Below are 11,416 nucleotides of genomic sequence, written 5' to 3' on the forward strand. Positions count from 1 at the left end.
GTGGGGTGGTCAGCATGGGGAGCTCAGGGAACATGCTGTGGCAATGTAGGATAGGTTTCTGAAAAACATCGCGGGGTGGTGCGCATTGTATGAGTGTGTGTTACATTACATTCACAAGTAGGAGTGAGAAAAACATCACGGGGTGGTGCGCATTGTATGGGTGTGTGTTACATTAGATTCACTAGTAGGAGTGAGAAAAACATCACGGGGAGGTGCGCATTGTATGGGTGTGTGTTACATTACATTCACTAGTAGGAGTGAGAAAAACATCACGGGGTGGTGCGCATTGTATGGGTGTGTGTTACATTACATTCACTAGTAGGAGTGAGAAAAACATCACGGGGTGGTGCGCATTGTATGGGTGTGTGTTACATTACATTCACTAGTAGGAGTGAGAAAAACATCACGGGGAGGTGCGCATTGTATGGGTGTGTGTTACATTACATTCACTAGTAGGAGTGAGAAAAACATCACGGGCTGGTGCGCATTGTATGGGTGTGTGTTACATTGCATTCACTAGTAGGAGTGAGAAAAACATCACGGGGTTGTGCGCATTGTATGGGTGTGTGTTACATTACATTCACTAGTAGGAGTGAGAAAAACATCACGGGGTGGTGCGCATTGTATGGGTGTGTGTTACATTACATTCACTAGTAGGAGTGAGAAAATCATCACGGGGTGGTGCGTATTGTATGGGTGTGTGTTACAGTACATTCACTGGTAGGAGTGAGAAAAACATCACGGGGTGGTGCGCATTGTATGGGTGTGTGTTACATTAGATTCACTACTAGGAGTGAGAAAAACATCACGGGGTGGTGTGAATCGGAGGGTCTGAATTAGGATAGGCAGTGAGTGGCAATGTAGGATGGAGAAAAGCAACGCGGTGTGGTCAGCATGGGGAGCTCAGGGAACATGCTGTGGCAATGTAGGATAGGTTTCTGAAAAACATCGCGGGGTGGTGCGCATTGTATGGGTGTGTGTTACATTACATTCACTAGTAGGAGTGAGAAAAACATCACCCGGTGGTGCGCATTGTATGGGTGTGTGTTACATTAGATTCACTAGTAGGAGTGAGAAAAACATCACGGGGAGGTGCGCATTGTATGGGTGTGTGTTACATTACATTCACTAGTAGGAGTGAGAAAAACATCACGGGGTGGTGCGCATTGTATGGGTGTGTGTTACATTACATTCACTAGTAGGAGTGAGAAAAACATGACGGGGTGGTGCGCATTGTATGGGTGTGTGTTACATTACATTCACTAGTAGGAGTGAGAAAAACATCACGGGGAGGTGCGCATTGTATGGGTGTGTGTTACATTACATTCACTAGTAGGAGTGAGAAAAACATCACGGGGTGGTGCGCATTGTATGGGTGTGTGTTACATTACATTCACTAGTAGGAGTGAGAAAAACATCACGGGGTGGTGCGCATTGTATGGGTGTGTGTTACATTACATTCACTAGTAGGAGTGAGAAAAACATGACGGGGTGGTGTGAATCGGAGGGTCTGAAGTAGGATAGGCAGTGATTGGCAATGTAGGATGGAGAAAAGCACCGCGGGGTGGTCAGCATGGGGAGGTCAGGGAACATGCAGTGGCAATGTAGGATAGGTTTCTGAAAAACATCGCGGGGTGGTGCGAATTGTATCGGTGTGTGTTACATTAGATTCACTAGTAGGAGTGAGAAAAACATCACGGGGTGGTGCGCATTGTATGGGCGTGTGTTACATTACATTCACTAGTAGGAGTGAGAAAAACATCACGGGGTGGTGCGCATTGTATGGGTGTGCATTACAGTACATTCACTACTAGGAGTGAGAAAAACATCACGGGGTGGTGCACATTGTATGGGTGTGTGCTACATTACTTTCACTAGTAGGAGTGAGAAAAACATCACGGGGTGGTGCGCATTGTATGGGAGTGTGTTACATTACATTCACTAGTAGTAGTGAGCAAAACATCACGAGGTGGTGCGCATTGTATGGGTGTGTGTTACATTACATTCACTAGTAGTAGTGAGCAAAACATCACGAGGTGGTGCGCATTGTATGGGTGTGTGTTACATTACATTCAATAGTAGGAGTGAGAAAAACATCACGGGGTGGTGCGCATTGTATGAGTGTGTGTTACATTACATTCACTAGTAGGAGTGAGAAAAACATCACGAGGTGGTGCGCATTGTATGGGTGTGTGTTACAGTACATTCACTGGTAGGAGTGAGAAAAACATCACGGGGTGGTGCGCATTGTATGGGTGTGTGTTACATTAGATTCACTACTAGGAGTGAGAGAAACATCACGGGGTGGTGTGAATCGGAGTGTCTGAATTAGGATAGGCAGTGAGTGGCAAAGTAGGATGGAGAAAAGCAACGCGGGGTGGTCAGCATGGGGAGCTCAGGGAACATGCTATGGCAATGTAGGATAGGTTTCTGAAAAACATCGCGGGGTGGTGCGCATTGTATGGGTGTGTGTTACATTACATTCACTAGTAGGAGTGAGAAAAACATCACGGGGTGGTGCGCATTGTATGGGTGTGTGTTACATTAGATTCACTAGTAGGAGTGAGAAAAACATCACGGGGAGGTGCGCATTGTATGGGTGTGTGTTACATTACATTCACTAGTAGGAGTGAGAAAAACATCACGGGGTGGTGCGCATTGTATGGGTGTGTGTTACATTACATTCACTAGTAGGAGTGAGAAAAACATGACCGGATGGTGTGAACCGGAGTGTCTGAATTAGGATAGGCAGTGATTGGCTATTTAGGATGGAGAAAAGCACCGCGGGGTGGTCAGCATGGGGAGGTCAGAGAACATGCAGTGGCAATGTAGGATAGGTTTCTGAAAAACATCGCGGGGTGGTGCGAATTGTATCGGTGTGTGTTACATTAGATTCACTAGTAGGAGTGAGAAAAACATCACGGGGTGGTGCGCATTGTATGGGTGTGTGTTACATTACATTCACTAGTAGGAGTGAGAAAAACATCACGGGGTGGTGCGCATTGTATGGGTGTGTGTTACATTACATTCACTAGTAGGAGTGAGAAAAACATGACGGGGTGGTGCGCATTGTATGGGTGTGTGTTACATTACATTCACTAGTAGGAGTGAGAAAAACATCACGGGGAGGTGCGCATTGTATGGATGTGTGTTACATTACATTCACTAGTAGGAGTGAGAAAAACATCACGGGGTGGTGCGCATTGTATGGGTGTGTGTTACATTACATTCACTAGTAGGAGTGAGAAAAACATCACGGTGTGGTGCGCATTGTATGGGTGTGTGTTACATTACATTCACTAGTAGGAGTGAGAAAAACATGACGGGGTGGTGTGAATCGGAAGGTCTGAATTAGGATAGGCAGTGATTGGCAATGTAGGATGGAGAAAAGCACCGCGGGGTGGTCAGCATGGGGAGGTCAGGGAACATGCAGTGGCAATGTAGGTTAGGTTTCTGAAAAACATCGCGGGGTGGTGCGAATTGTATCGGTGTGTGTTACATTAGATTCACTAGTAGGAGTGAGAAAAACATCACGGGGTGGTGCGCATTGTATGGGCGTGTGTTACATTACATTCACTAGTAGGAGTGAGAAAAACATCACGGGGTGGTGCGCATTGTATGGGTGTGCATTACATTACATTCACTACTAGGAGTGAGAAAAACATCACGGGGTGGTGCACATTGTATGGGTGTGTGCTACATTACTTTCACTAGTAGGAGTGAGAAAAACATCACGGGGTGGTGCGCATTGTATGGGAGTGTGTTACATTACATTCACTAGTAGTAGTGAGCAAAACATCACGAGGTGGTGCGCATTGTATGGGTGTGTGTTACATTACATTCAATAGTAGGAGTGAGAAAAACATCACGGGGTGGTGCGCATTGTATGAGTGTGTGTTACATTACATTCACTAGTAGGAGTGAGAAAAACATCACGAGGTGGTGCGCATTGTATGGGTGTGTGTTACAGTACATTCACTGGTAGGAGTGAGAAAAACATCACGGGGTGGTGCGCATTGTATGGGTGTGTGTTACATTAGATTCACTACTAGGAGTGAGAGAAACATCACGGGGTGGTGTGAATCGGAGTGTCTGAATTAGGATAGGCAGTGAGTGGCAAAGTAGGATGGAGAAAAGCAACGCGGGGTGGTCAGCATGGGGAGCTCAGGGAACATGCTATGGCAATGTAGGATAGGTTTCTGAAAAACATCGCGGGGTGGTGCGCATTGTATGGGTGTGTGTTACATTACATTCACTAGTAGGAGTGAGAAACACATCACGGGGTGGTGCGCATTGTATGGGTGTGTGTTACATTAGATTCACTAGTAGGAGTGAGAAAAACATCACGGGGAGGTGCGCATTGTATGGGTGTGTGTTACATTACATTCACTAGTAGGAGTGAGAAAAACATCACGGGGTGGTGCGCATTGTATGGGTGTGTGTTACATTACATTCACTAGTAGGAGTGAGAAAAACATCACGGGGTGGTGCGCATTGTATGGGTGTGTGTTACATTACATTCACTAGTAGGAGTGAGAAAAACATCACGGGGAGGTGCGCATTGTATGGGTGTGTGTTACATTACATTCACTAGTAGGAGTGAGAAAAACATCACGGGCTGGTGCGCATTGTATGGGTGTGTGTTACATTGCATTCACTAGTAGGAGTGAGAAAAACATCACGGGGTTGTGCGCATTGTATGGGTGTGTGTTACATTACATTCACTAGTAGGAGTGAGAAAAACATCACGGGGTGGTGCGCATTGTATGGGTGTGTGTTACATTACATTCACTAGTAGGAGTGAGAAAATCATCACGGGGTGGTGCGTATTGTATGGGTGTGTGTTACAGTACATTCACTGGTAGGAGTGAGAAAAACATCACGGGGTGGTGCGCATTGTATGGGTGTGTGTTACATTAGATTCACTACTAGGAGTGAGAAAAACATCACGGGGTGGTGTGAATCGGAGGGTCTGAATTAGGATAGGCAGTGAGTGGCAATGTAGGATGGAGAAAAGCAACGCGGTGTGGTCAGCATGGGGAGCTCAGGGAACATGCTGTGGCAATGTAGGATAGGTTTCTGAAAAACATCGCGGGGTGGTGCGCATTGTATGGGTGTGTGTTACATTACATTCACTAGTAGGAGTGAGAAAAACATCACCCGGTGGTGCGCATTGTATGGGTGTGTGTTACATTAGATTCACTAGTAGGAGTGAGAAAAACATCACGGGGAGGTGCGCATTGTATGGGTGTGTGTTACATTACATTCACTAGTAGGAGTGAGAAAAACATCACGGGGTGGTGCGCATTGTATGGGTGTGTGTTACATTACATTCACTAGTAGGAGTGAGAAAAACATGACGGGGTGGTGCGCATTGTATGGGTGTGTGTTACATTACATTCACTAGTAGGAGTGAGAAAAACATCACGGGGAGGTGCGCATTGTATGGGTGTGTGTTACATTACATTCACTAGTAGGAGTGAGAAAAACATCACGGGGTGGTGCGCATTGTATGGGTGTGTGTTACATTACATTCACTAGTAGGAGTGAGAAAAACATCACGGGGTGGTGCGCATTGTATGGGTGTGTGTTACATTACATTCACTAGTAGGAGTGAGAAAAACATGACGGGGTGGTGTGAATCGGAGGGTCTGAATTAGGATAGGCAGTGATTGGCAATGTAGGATGGAGAAAAGCACCGCGGGGTGGTCAGCATGGGGAGGTCAGGGAACATGCAGTGGCAATGTAGGATAGGTTTCTGAAAAACATCGCGGGGTGGTGCGAATTGTATCGGTGTGTGTTACATTAGATTCACTAGTAGGAGTGAGAAAAACATCACGGGGTGGTGCGCATTGTATGGGCGTGTGTTACATTACATTCACTAGTAGGAGTGAGAAAAACATCACGGGGTGGTGCGCATTGTATGGGTGTGCATTACATTACATTCACTACTAGGAGTGAGAAAAACATCACGGGGTGGTGCACATTGTATGGGTGTGTGCTACATTACTTTCACTAGTAGGAGTGAGAAAAACATCACGGGGTGGTGCGCATTGTATGGGAGTGTGTTACATTACATTCACTAGTAGTAGTGAGCAAAACATCACGAGGTGGTGCGCATTGTATGGGTGTGTGTTACAGTACATTCACTGGTAGGAGTGAGAAAAACATCACGGGGTGGTGCGCATTGTATGGGTGTGTGTTACATTAGATTCACTACTAGGAGTGAGAGAAACATCACGGGGTGGTGTGAATCGGAGTGTCTGAATTAGGATAGGCAGTGAGTGGCAAAGTAGGATGGAGAAAAGCAACGCGGGGTGGTCAGCATGGGGAGCTCAGGGAACATGCTATGGCAATGTAGGATAGGTTTCTGAAAAACATCGCGGGGTGGTGCGCATTGTATGGGTGTGTGTTACATTACATTCACTAGTAGGAGTGAGAAAAACATCACGGGGTGGTGCGCATTGTATGGGTGTGTGTTACATTAGATTCACTAGTAGGAGTGAGAAAAACATCACGGGGAGGTGCGCATTGTATGGGTGTGTGTTACATTACATTCACTAGTAGGAGTGAGAAAAACATCACGGGGTGGTGCGCATTGTATGGGTGTGTGTTACATTACATTCACTAGTAGGAGTGAGAAAAACATGACCGGATGGTGTGAACCGGAGTGTCTGAATTAGGATAGGCAGTGATTGGCTATTTAGGATGGAGAAAAGCACCGCGGGGTGGTCAGCATGGGGAGGTCAGGGAACATGCAGTGGCAATGTAGGATAGGTTTCTGAAAAACATCGCGGGGTGGTGCGAATTGTATCGGTGTGTGTTACATTAGATTCACTAGTAGGAGTGAGAAAAACATCACGGGGTGGTGCGCATTGTATGGGTGTGTGTTACATTACATTCACTAGTAGGAGTGAGAAAAACATCACGGGGTGGTGCGCATTGTATGGGTGTGTGTTACATTACATTCACTAGTAGGAGTGAGAAAAACATGACGGGGTGGTGCGCATTGTATGGGTGTGTGTTACATTACATTCACTAGTAGGAGTGAGAAAAACATCACGGGGAGGTGCGCATTGTATGGATGTGTGTTACATTACATTCACTAGTAGGAGTGAGAAAAACATCACGGGGTGGTGCGCATTGTATGGGTGTGTGTTACATTACATTCACTAGTAGGAGTGAGAAAAACATCACGGTGTGGTGCGCATTGTATGGGTGTGTGTTACATTACATTCACTAGTAGGAGTGAGAAAAACATGACGGGGTGGTGTGAATCGGAGGGTCTGAATTAGGATAGGCAGTGATTGGCAATGTAGGATGGAGAAAAGCACCGCGGGGTGGTCAGCATGGGGAGGTCAGGGAACATGCAGTGGCAATGTAGGATAGGTTTCTGAAAAACATCGCGGGGTGGTGCGAATTGTATCGGTGTGTGTTACATTAGATTCACTAGTAGGAGTGAGAAAAACATCACGGGGTGGTGCGCATTGTATGGGCGTGTGTTACATTACATTCACTAGTAGGAGTGAGAAAAACATCACGGGGTGGTGCGCATTGTATGGGTGTGCATTACATTACATTCACTACTAGGAGTGAGAAAAACATCACGGGGTGGTGCACATTGTATGGGTGTGTGCTACATTACTTTCACTAGTTGGAGTGAGAAAAACATCACGGGGTGGTGCGCATTGTATGGGAGTGTGTTACATTACATTCACTAGTAGTAGTGAGCAAAACATCACGAGGTGGTGCGCATTGTATGGGTGTGTGTTACATTACATTCAATAGTAGGAGTGAGAAAAACATCACGGGGTGGTGCGCATTGTATGAGTGTGTGTTACATTACATTCACTAGTAGGAGTGAGAAAAACATCACGAGGTGGTGCGCATTGTATGGGTGTGTGTTACAGTACATTCACTGGTAGGAGTGAGAAAAACATCACGGGGTGGTGCGCATTGTATGGGTGTGTGTTACATTAGATTCACTACTAGGAGTGAGAGAAACATCACGGGGTGGTGTGAATCGGAGTGTCTGAATTAGGATAGGCAGTGAGTGGCAAAGTAGGATGGAGAAAAGCAACGCGGGGTGGTCAGCATGGGGAGCTCAGGGAACATGCTATGGCAATGTAGGATAGGTTTCTGAAAAACATCGCGGGGTGGTGCGCATTGTATGGGTGTGTGTTACATTACATTCACTAGTAGGAGTGAGAAAAACATCACGGGGTGGTGCGCATTGTATGGGTGTGTGTTACATTAGATTCACTAGTAGGAGTGAGAAAAACATCACGGGGAGGTGCGCATTGTATGGGTGTGTGTTACATTACATTCACTAGTAGGAGTGAGAAAAACATCACGGGGTGGTGCGCATTGTATGGGTGTGTGTTACATTACATTCACTAGTAGGAGTGAGAAAAACATGACCGGATGGTGTGAACCGGAGTGTCTGAATTAGGATAGGCAGTGATTGGCTATTTAGGATGGAGAAAAGCACCGCGGGGTGGTCAGCATGGGGAGGTCAGGGAACATGCAGTGGCAATGTAGGATAGGTTTCTGAAAAACATCGCGGGGTGGTGCGAATTGTATCGGTGTGTGTTACATTAGATTCACTAGTAGGAGTGAGAAAAACATCACGGGGTGGTGCGCATTGTATGGGTGTGTGTTACATTACATTCACTAGTAGGAGTGAGAAAAACATCACGGGGTGGTGCGCATTGTATGGGTGTGTGTTACATTACATTCACTAGTAGGAGTGAGAAAAACATGACGGGGTGGTGCGCATTGTATGGGTGTGTGTTACATTACATTCACTAGTAGGAGTGAGAAAAACATCACGGGGAGGTGCGCATTGTATGGATGTGTGTTACATTACATTCACTAGTAGGAGTGAGAAAAACATCACGGGGTGGTGCGCATTGTATGGGTGTGTGTTACATTACATTCACTAGTAGGAGTTAGAAAAACATCACGGTGTGGTGCGCATTGTATGGGTGTGTGTTACATTACATTCACTAGTAGGAGTGAGAAAAACATGACGGGGTGGTGTGAATCGGAGGGTCTGAATTAGGATAGGCAGTGATTGGCAATGTAGGATGGAGAAAAGCACCGCGGGGTGGTCAGCATGGGGAGGTCAGGGAACATGCAGTGGCAATGTAGGATAGGTTTCTGAAAAACATCGCGGGGTGGTGCGAATTGTATCGGTGTGTGTTACATTAGATTCACTAGTAGCAGTGAGAAAAACATCACGGGGTGGTGCCCATTGTATGGGCGTGTGTTACATTACATTCACTAGTAGGAGTGAGAAAAACATCACGGGGTGGTGCGCATTGTATGGGTGTGCGTTACATTACATTCACTACTAGGAGTGAGAAAAACATCACGGGGTGGTGCGCATTGTATGGGTGTGTGCTACATTACTTTCACTAGTAGGAGTGAGAAAAACATCACGGGGTGGTGCGCATTGTATGGGAGTGTGTTACATTACATTCACTAGTAGGAGTGAGCAAAACATCACAGGGTGGTGCGCATTGTATGGGTGTGTGTTACATTACATTCAATAGTAGGAGTGAGAAAAACATCACGGAGTGGTGCGCATTGTATGGGTGTGTGTTACATTACATTCACTAGTAGGAGTGAGAAAAACATCACGAGGTGGTGCGCATTGTATGGGTGTGTGTTACATTACATTCACTAGTAGGAGTGAGAAAAACATCACGGGGTGGTGCGTATTGTATGGGTGTGTGTTACAGTACATTCACTAATAGGAGTGAGAAAAACATCACGGGGTGGTGCGCATTGTATGGGTGTGTGTTACATTAGATTCACTACTAGGAGTGAGAAAAACATCACGGGGTGGTGCGCATTGTATGGGTGTGTGTTACATTACATTCACTAGTAGGAGTGAGAAAAACATCACGGGGTGGTGCGCATGGTATGGGTGTGTGTTACATTACATTCACTAGTAGGAGTGAGAAAAACATCACGGGGAGGTGCGCATTGTATGGGTGTGTGTTACATTACATTCACTAGTAGGAGTGAGAAAAACATCACGGGGTGGTGCACATTGTATGGGTGTGTGTTACATTACATTCACTAGTAGGAGTGAGAAAAACATCACGGGGTGGTGCGCATTGTATGGGTGTGTGTTACATTACATTCACTAGTAGGAGTGAGAAAAACATCACGGGGAGGTGCGTATCGTATGGGTGTGTGTTACAGTACATTCACTGGTAGGAGTGAGAAAAACATCACGGGGTGGTGCGCATTGTATGGGTGTGTGTTACATTAGATTCACTACTAGGAGTGAGAGAAACATCACGGGGTGGTGTGAATCGGAGGGTCTGAATTAGGATAGGCAGTGAGTGGCAATGTAGGATGGAGAAAAGCAACGCGGGGTGGTCAGCATGGGGAGCTCAGGGAACATGCTATGGCAATGCAGGATAGGTTTCTGAAAAACATCGCGGGGTGGTGCGCATTGTATGGGTGTGTGTTACATTACATTCACTAGTAGGAGTGAGAAAAACATCACGGGGTGGTGCGCATTGTATGGGTGTGTGTTACATTAGATTCACTAGTAGGAGTGAGAAAAACATCACGGGGAGGTGCGCATTGTATGGGTGTGTGTTACATTACATTCACTAGTAGGAGTGAGAAAAACATCACGGGGTGGTGCGCATTGTATGGGTGTGTGTTACATTACATTCACTAGTAGGAGTGAGAAAAACATCACGGGGTGGTGCGCATTGTATGGGTGTGTGTTACATTACATTCACTAGTAGGAGTGAGAAAAACATCACGGGGAGGTGCGCATTGTATGGGTGTGTGTTACATTACATTCACTAGTAGGAGTGAGAAAAACATCACGGGCTGGTGCGCATTGTATGGGTGTGTGTTACATTGCATTCACTAGTAGGAGTGAGAAAAACATCACGGGGTTGTGCGCATTGTATGGGTGTGTGTTACATTACATTCACTAGTAGGAGTGAGAAAAACATCACGGGGTGGTGCGCATTGTATGGGTGTGTGTTACATTACATTCACTAGGAGGAGTGAGAAAATCATCACGGGGTGGTGCGTATTGTATGGGTGTGTGTTACAGTACATTCACTGGTAGGAGTGAGAAAAACATCACGGGGTGGTGCGCATTGTATGGGTGTGTGTTACATTAGATTCACTACTAGGAGTGAGAAAAACATCACGGGGTGGTGTGAATCGGAGGGTCTGAATTAGGATAGGCAGTGAGTGGCAATGTAGGATGGAGAAAAGCAACGCGGTGTGGTCAGCATGGGGAGCTCAGGGAACATGCTGTGGCAATGTAGGATAGGTTTCTGAAAAACATCGCGGGGTGGTGCGCATTGTATGGGTGTGTGTTACATTACATTCACTAGTAGGAGTGAGAAAAACATCACCCGGTGGTGCG

This window comes from Cavia porcellus, unplaced genomic scaffold (assembly GCF_034190915.1).
Source record: "Cavia porcellus strain 051 isolate PalLab524CR breed Dunkin Hartley unplaced genomic scaffold, mCavPor4.1 scaffold_58, whole genome shotgun sequence".
Taxonomy (NCBI): domain Eukaryota; kingdom Metazoa; phylum Chordata; class Mammalia; order Rodentia; family Caviidae; genus Cavia; species Cavia porcellus.